Source organism: Saccoglossus kowalevskii, chromosome 18, assembly GCF_978046115.1.
Source record: "Saccoglossus kowalevskii chromosome 18, keSacKowa6.1, whole genome shotgun sequence".
NCBI lineage: Eukaryota > Metazoa > Hemichordata > Enteropneusta > Harrimaniidae > Saccoglossus > Saccoglossus kowalevskii.
Window position 1 is genome coordinate 33,636,686 of NC_140658.1, and position 8,763 is coordinate 33,645,448.

The 8,763-nt window shown below is 34.1% G+C and overlaps 1 long non-coding RNA gene across 1 annotated transcript; it reads left to right on the forward strand.

Moving 5' to 3' along the window:
* Window positions 1-1,661: 1,661 nt before the first annotated feature.
* On the forward strand, window positions 1,662-4,154 carry LOC146732313 (uncharacterized). The gene is made up of 2 exons (XR_014927098.1): window positions 1,662-1,743; window positions 4,028-4,154. It is a non-coding gene; the product is annotated as an uncharacterized LOC146732313 (long non-coding RNA).
* The last annotated feature ends 4,609 nt before the right edge of the window (window positions 4,155-8,763 follow it).

The window sequence follows — 8,763 nt, forward strand, 5'->3', positions numbered from 1 at the left end:
AATTCACTATATATTGCCATGATTGGTGTATTTTTTGAGATACCAAGAATGTACCGATAGTATGTAAGCTGAACATCCTCTACAATTGATTTTGTAGAACTTTCTTCTCCCCAAATGTCACTCCCATACACAATAACTGGTCTGATAAGTTTATCAAATAGTGACAGTAGTATGGACACGTCCAGATTACCAGATCCAATTTTGGTCTTTAATGAGAATAAAGCTTTTATTCCTTTTCTTTTCAGGTTTTTCATGGCATCTTTAAATTTACCATTTGGGCTCATAGTTAAGCCAAGATAATTGAAATCTTTAACTATATTGATTTCTTTTCCTTCATAAAAGAACATTTCCTTGTTAAGGAGTCTGTTACACTTATTGAATATCATTATTTTTGTTTTATCTGTGTTGACAGACAACTGTCATTTTGATGTGTAGGCTGATAATTTATCCAAACAGTTTTGTAATCCCTTTTTGGATTTTGAAAGAATCACAATATCATCTGCATAAAGAAGGCAATTAATGGGTGTGTTGTGTAGCAGTGTGGGGTCACAATGATCATTATCAAAAATATCAGACAGGTCATTAATAAATAAAATTAAACAGACTTGGGCTAAGGTTGCATCCTTGTTTTACTCCGATATTTGAACAAAATGATTCTGTTAAACCATTTCTTGTTTTTACCTTATATTTCACATCACCATACATATCTTTTATAATTTCATACATATTACCGTTTACACCATTTTTCAACAATTTATAAAAAAGACCTTCATGCCAAACACTATCAAAGGCTTTTTTGAGGTCTACAAAGCAGGCATAAATTTTATTTGATGTTTTCGATTTATTTTTATCATTTGCTTGATGAATGATCTCCTTGTTCTGATGGAGGTATTTATTAATAATAGTTTTCAGGATAAACAGATTGTCTGTTGTCCGACAGTTTTTCCTGAATCCAAATTGTTTATTCGAGAGGATATTATTTTTTTCTAGATATGAAACTAGTCTTGTGTTTAAAATACTATTAAATCATTTACCTAAACAACTTGAAATTGCTATTCCCCTGTAATTAGAAGGGTTCAATTTTGACCCAGATTTGTGCAAGGGTACAATAAGACTAGTATTCCAAGAATCAGGAAATTTGCCAGACATGAACACTATGTTAAAAAGTTTCTGTAGTGCGTCTGACAGGTGATAACCACCGCATTTAAAAACCTCATTACTGATTTTGTCTTCTGCTGATGACTTATTATTTTTTAATTGGCTAATTGCTTTTTTAATTTCATTTTTTTGAATAGGACCATTTAAAGATTCTGTATTGACTGCGTCCACATTTTTCTCTAAAGTTTCTAGACGCAATGATCCCGGGACCCGCCGTAGGCGGCAGTATTTTCATTCGAGGTCAATTTTGGATCACCAGGTCATTTCTAAACGCGTAATTAGGACTGAGTCGAGAATCAATTTTGGGTGCCAGAAATCATCCAAAGACGTTTATTTGGGTATAATTTGCGCTGTCAAGACAAAGTTCAGGCTAATAAAATAAGATTAACGACGTTTTCCCATGAGAAAAAAGTGAATTATTTGTTGAAAAACGCGGAGAAAAATTGATACGCAGAAATCGTGACGTTGACTCTACGCAAGCAATGCAGCGTCATGGAAATTGTCTACAGTACACGTACACGCATCTTTCGATGACGTGATTATTTTTCCAGCCAGCCCAGGACGCCGTACAGACATTGTACTAAGGTAAGACCCTTTGTCCTTTTCCACAAATTTTAATATATTCTTAACAATTGCTTTACCTCTAAAACTCTGCACACCATGCTATGATCATTCAGTGTTTTGTACTAAACGACTCATCGCTTAGCAAAACCAATTTTTAGGATTTATTGGCACATGATGTCATGAATCAGAGAAACTAATGACCAAAAATAAATATTGCATCGTATATAAATGATGACAGCGATTTACTAGGCCTATGGCCTGTGAACTCATATGATGTGTGTGCAGTGTGCACGGTGCGACTAGTAACAATTACCTAACCTACCGGTCCTTCACGGCCACAGTTGTCGCTATGCATCTCAATAAAATAGCATCTAAAACCAATTAAGGCCGATATATGTAAATACTTGTACATTAGTAGTCTAGTCCATGCAACCAGCAACAATGACATGCAAGAATGGCGTTGGCAAAATGATGACCTCGGATGTAGCCATGTCTAGGGGCATGGATATGATTTATAGTCTTTGTCCATTTTAATGTAATGTTATAGTGTCTATGAAGTATGTGATCATGATTAATCTTCATGATCATTTGTGACCACACCATTGATTATTCGGCATAGGCTATATATTATACACACTGTATAATATTGAGCAGAAAGTCATGCAAGAAATTGCATTTGATTCACCACATTGGCATGGCTGGCTGTATTCATTCTTACTTTTTCATGATCATTGTTTGGCTCACTACAAGTTTCTTGTGATTTAGACGGATTGTTGTCACATGCAAGAAACAGCAAGAGCTGCAATGTGTACATCAGGGGGCTTTTATCATGCTTGTGATGTTGCTATTGTAGGTAAATGGCCACAGCAGGAATGTACATAACTGTCATTTATTAGGCAGAAACTGATAGGGGCCAATTCCTTGTGCTCACTACATACACATGTACATCAGTGAAGGTTTTTCTGTTGCCAGCTGCCATTTTTGAAATGGTGCCACCGATCAACAGTTCATGCCACTCACCTCAACCTTAAACAATGACATGTGTTGTCATTTGTTATTAATTTTATTTTTATGGAAATGAGTTACCTTTTTCTAAAATAAACAAAATTTGATAGTAATATCATGTAAAAAAAAATTGTTTAAAATGATTGTATTTGATATAGACTGAACATGTTGGGGAAAAAATAAATCTAAAATAATAAAATCCCTGCCTAACTACCCAATATTTTTTACTCTTATACTGGAAACACCAAATTTGTTTTTCATTGGCCTCATAATGGTTTGAGATCTTTTTAACATGGTCCACATAAATAATGAGGGATGAACTGGGATTCTGTACAAACAGGTCCATGTATTTACATTCTATGTTTCTGGTTTGATGTTGACTCATTTACAGCCCTGTCATTGGTGATACAAGAAGTTTACTCCTTATAGCATGTGTGTGGGGGCTGTCTTATGCAAACCAACAATGCTGTTTTTGCACATGGTCAATTCACTCCAGTTATATGTCAGATGACACATTACCATTGCCATGCGATAAATTCATTACTTTTACCGGTTCTATCAGTCTGATGGAATTGATATCATCATTGATAACTCTATGAAGTACAATTACATTCCATATAGTCTCTTTGCACCTACTTTATTTCTTATTCATTCTGAATGAACAGTTGGATGAACATACAATAGCCTAAAAGTAAGGGGGTATATGTGTACAACTCCCTGTAACTTTGCATGATATGGGTCTATAATACTGTCTTGTAAACAGTTAACTACTGGTTTTGTACAGTTTATTGTTGCTGCACATATACTTATTGAAAACAACAAGATATAGTATTTTCGGCAATATGACCAAATTGGGCGGTGGTGATACCACAGTCCCTCACAACTGTTACCAGCGATCGGGGGATTAACACCTTAGAACAAAGGCGTTTCCCAACTAGGTGTTGAGGGACTGTGGTGATACCTATCATTTGAGTCTTCCATCAACACTTATCTGCTTTTGCACCATGAGTCGTTTCATGCACATCATACCAGATTTAATCATGACACTCCGTTTACAACACTAATTTACCTCATTATAATGTAAATGTGCATAACCTGTGTTTTCATTGAGAGGATGCTTGAATGAACGGTAGTGCTTTCAGCATCCTCTCACTAGTTATTTACAATGTGCCTCAAGATTTCAAGAGTCCAATCATTTCAACAATGTTCTTCCTATTGAACATTCCTCTACTCAACACCTTACTCAAATCATTCATTACAATATATAATCCTTACCACTTGTTTTTTTATTTTCTTCCAGGCGAGATAATTCAACCATCACCTGATCTTCTATTGGTTCAACTTTTTACTTTATTCTTACTCGAATTTTGTTGTAAACTTGTTGTATATTGATGGTTAAGATAAAAAATAAAAACTTTATTTTTTCCTTGTTCATTACAGACATTTATTCTATTCACACTATTTTTACATGGTTGTCTTCCAACCAGTCATGCTGAGTGATGTCTAATAGCAGCTGGCCAAATTACAATCGAGTGGTGGGTGGGTCACAGTCAAGTACAAATAAGCCATTCACTGCCAAAGAACAAATATAATCATTCTTTCCGATCAAGTACTTTAACCTCCCCCTCTTGATTCAAATGACAACCAAAAGACTTAAGACATCACCTACTTCCTATAACACACAACACCCATATTCACATAATTGTTCATACATGTATTACATTGTCACAGCAAAATCAATTACATAAAGTTACCAATGGCTCCAGCAAATTATCTGCCCATATTAACTATAGCCTCTTTTGTAATCCCTCTAATACTTATATTTTGTGTTTCAATTACATAATGTTAGTCCAAAAATGTCAGCTTCTATTATTTGAACACAATCCTATTATCAAGGTCACGTTTGTATTGCACTGGTCCCGCTAACTCTGGATGTGTTTTCATATTAGAGTGAACAGTATTGTTTTTATTTAACAGTTTTTTAAAGTAAATTAACCAGTCCTCAGGTGAAATAGGTTCATTATCTGAATGTGTTATACTGTCATTGTTTAAATCATTCAGTATTTTCCAAAATTTAGATGTATCACTTTTTGACTTTTCAAGCTCATTCAGTTTTAACTGTTTTAGGGCATGTTTCTTTTTCCTGATTAAATTTTTGAATTGCTTTTTTGTTTTGAAGTATCTACCATGAATAATCAGGTCTAGTGGGTGTTTCTGTAGTAATTTTGAAATATTTTTTAATTCTACGCAAAGCAATCATTATCAAACCATTTTTTCTTTTTTAGTATTGTTTTGTTTTTCTTTTTAAAACCCTTTGGAGTGATTTTTTAACATTTTGGTCTGTAAGAGATAATATGATTTTTTTCAAAATCTGAAGAAGCTGTTTCCGAGTCATTGTTATATTGTTTTAGGAGAAATTCCGTAATTTCATTTGTTTCACTGTAATGCAGAGAGGCCAAGAATTTTTTTTTTTATCCACATCCCAGATATATTTTGCAGGTAATGGATCCAATTTATTTTTGTTATTATTTTTTTTCAGGGCATTATAGATGAATCGGTTTATGGCTAAAGACAAAGAGATAGGGCAGTGATCCGAAATATTAGATAGCTCATGAACTTTGAAGTATTGTACAGAGTTATAAAAATGTTTTGAAATAATCCCAAAGTCAATAGCACTGCAACCATTCGGTGTGTAACAGTATATTTGCCAACAGTCTCCAATTGTGCGACCATTGAGTATGATTAAATTACACTCCATGCACATATCGATTAATTTCCTGCCAAATTTATTTACACTAGATTTAGAGTTTATATCCATATTTTTCCTTGTTTTAAAATGATCATTAATGTAGTCGTTTGGCATTGGTAAATGTTTATTATTATTGTCATTGATTAGATCATCAGTTTTGCCAATTCTGGAATTAAAATCTCCCAATAAAATTACATCACCTTTGGACGGTAAATAACCTATCCTGTTTTTGGCCTCGACCTTTTTTCGCTCGAAAGGCAAAGGCGATAAGACTAGATTCTCAAGGACGCAGGTCGTTTGGATCGGACGATTTCTTTTGTTTCGAATTCGTTGTACGCCTAGAAACATAGCAACGTTGTTTTAGGGGAATATATAACATGTTCTGTTCCAATAAAGGATTTTCATATGCATAACAATTCTTTACTGAAACATTTCCTGTACTCTCTAAAGTTTTACAATGCCACTAGCCCAAGATGGACTTCCTGTTCAACACGTTGTTGAATAATATAATAATAATTGTTTATTGTATCTTTAAAAATATACATTTCTTTCAGTATATAGCAATATGAATATTAATCAATACAGAAAAATAAAATAAAATTTAACAAGTTAGTAAGATTTTTGAAAAGTAAATAAAATATAATAAGTTCGAATCACATATAACACGTTGTTGAATGTTCCGTCACTGTACGTAAAAACACATTCTCGAACTTGACAATTTTAAAGTTCAGACCATTAAGCAAATATATGGAAATACCAGTTGCATAAATCATGAAGATTGATCATTCGATTGCTGACCGGGATAGCTGCATTTAGTGTTCTTTTCTATGCAATATAAAATCATATCGATGCTGTGGGCGGCGAAGGGTAACAGATTGTTTTGGTTCAACGGCTCTCAAGGCACGGGCAACTGACATTTTCTGACTTTTTTTTTTTTACTATTCTGACGTGTTCTGGGCTGTATATAACAGTCTGACATTGACAAGTAAGTGTTTTTGGCTGTTTCCATGGTAGGGCATGAACGTGAAGCTATAACGTAAGTTTATAACTAAATGGGTCCCATATACGAAGTTCGCAAAAACCATTCAGTCTTTAGAAGTCACTTAGTTTATTACTAGGTAGGACGTATTCTGCGGCGCCGGTGATCTCTTACCAGTGCGCAAAGTAGACAAAATAAAAAGCATGATCATTTGAACACTGCTATTACAAAACTGGTAGGAGGTAATAAATTTGGGGCGAAAGTATTCAAAAATCAGTTTGTGGCTGTTGCAATGGAAGTGTTGGGACAGGATTTTTTTTCCAATCAGTGACGGTACAACCTACCTGTCGAATATTCACTTTTGAGACTTTGATTTTTGGTATGTGTTGGTTCTTGGATAGTTCAGCTTCGTCGTCCTGTACTTCATTTAGTAATTTGAAATTCCCAGATTGCTTAAAAACGGAGAATTGCCTTGCCTTGGCTTAATTGTTTGCCAAGTGACGGCCGCTTAGGTACGTGCTCTGTAACTTGCAGCACATGAACATAAAAACGTTATGTAATCACAATCACAAGAAGTTGACTATCCCTGATACGGATATTTCTAAATCGCCAGCTGTGAATTTTATCAGGATTCCCATATGAAGTTACACATCATTCTAGCAAGGAAAAATATTGATTTAATTTTGTGCAGGTTATATAATGAAATAATTAATATTTCATTTTTGTTAGTGTATCTTTAATTTATATATACGGTGATAGAGGAATTAATACACAACTACATGAATATTGAAACTCGACAGCACTGTTTCGTAAGGTACAAGTACCTCACTCATCAGGAGCTTTATGTTTAATCATGCACTGCACCAAAGAGCATACATTATAAGCTGCGCAAATTAACATATTAATTAAAATTAAATAGAAAGTTTAATTGTTACATATTAGAGCTTTTGATCTTTATATTTTTTAGTGGGCAAGCCATGTTTCCACATACAAAAATACACATAATATTTCTATTTAATTTATTTTATTTAAAAAAAAAATATTTTAGAAGCATAACAATACAACGACTAGATTTGGTGTCACAATTTGCTCCCAATTCAGTCATACTGGAATATTGCCAGCAATAATTAATAAAGCTTGTTCAGAAAACCATTTATTCCCGACATCATATTCAATGGCTAGTTCTCAGGATCTACAACAGTAAATAAATAAACAGAAATCATTTTGATGCGTGGTTTTTAGATGACACTGCCATATCGCACAGATATTCAACACCACCATATCGAATTTGGATTTGGACCATACCATTTCAAGCTGCAGGGTGTCTAAACAATGACTCAACAAACAATAAACACATCTTCCACCCACCACACACATTTTAGCCACAATTGAACAACCAAGAAAGCAACAAATATCAGGCTGCATCTTGAAAACAACGAGATACCACATTACAACCAGTCATTTCAAACATGAAATCCTCCACCCCTCCCAGTACACCCTACAGCATTAATGGTTCCTATACTCATTTGCATCTATGTACAACAAGCTTAGCCAATAGATGCACCTGACTCATCAAACTTTTGACCAACCACTCATTCTAAATATTGTGGAGTGAGGGAGCTATTTACTAATGAGAGGAATCTTTTAAACGAATTAAACAGATATATATATATATATATATATATATATATATATATAGACTGAGTTATATATTTGTTACGTACTATAATTTATCTATATTGGAAAACGGTTATGGGGATTATTAATTTTATACCAATAAGATCATAATGATAATGTAATGTAAGCATGGGCCTTCTTTTGGAACTCCTGCCAGAGCAACTGTACAAACCATAAAAGTAAGTTAATAGCTTCTGAGAATGGTATTCCCAGAATAGCGCAAGTTGTTAAAGAAACATAAAACTTTAATTATGAACAACGATGAAAGGACCAGTTACTGTGACAAAGCCCTATTCCTCGCAAGACGCACCCAATACGAAACCCACTTACCGCGAAGCTACTAGTAAGTCACATAAAATAATTACTACTACATGTTGGCATATATAGTAGTTGTTATTCACTGTGCAGTATTTGCTAATTTCCAGACCATTAAGTTAACTTTACACAATTCTATAAGTGTCATTAGTCGTCTGAAAGGCGGACTATTAATTTTTATTTCAAATTTTCCGTACGTTTGTGACGTCTCAGAAATTCTGCAGCAAATATCGATGAAACTTGGTAGGTTGATGAACAACTGCCGAATATGCCCGTAATTTTTGTTTCCAGATCAGAAAATCCTATGTGGGTCTTT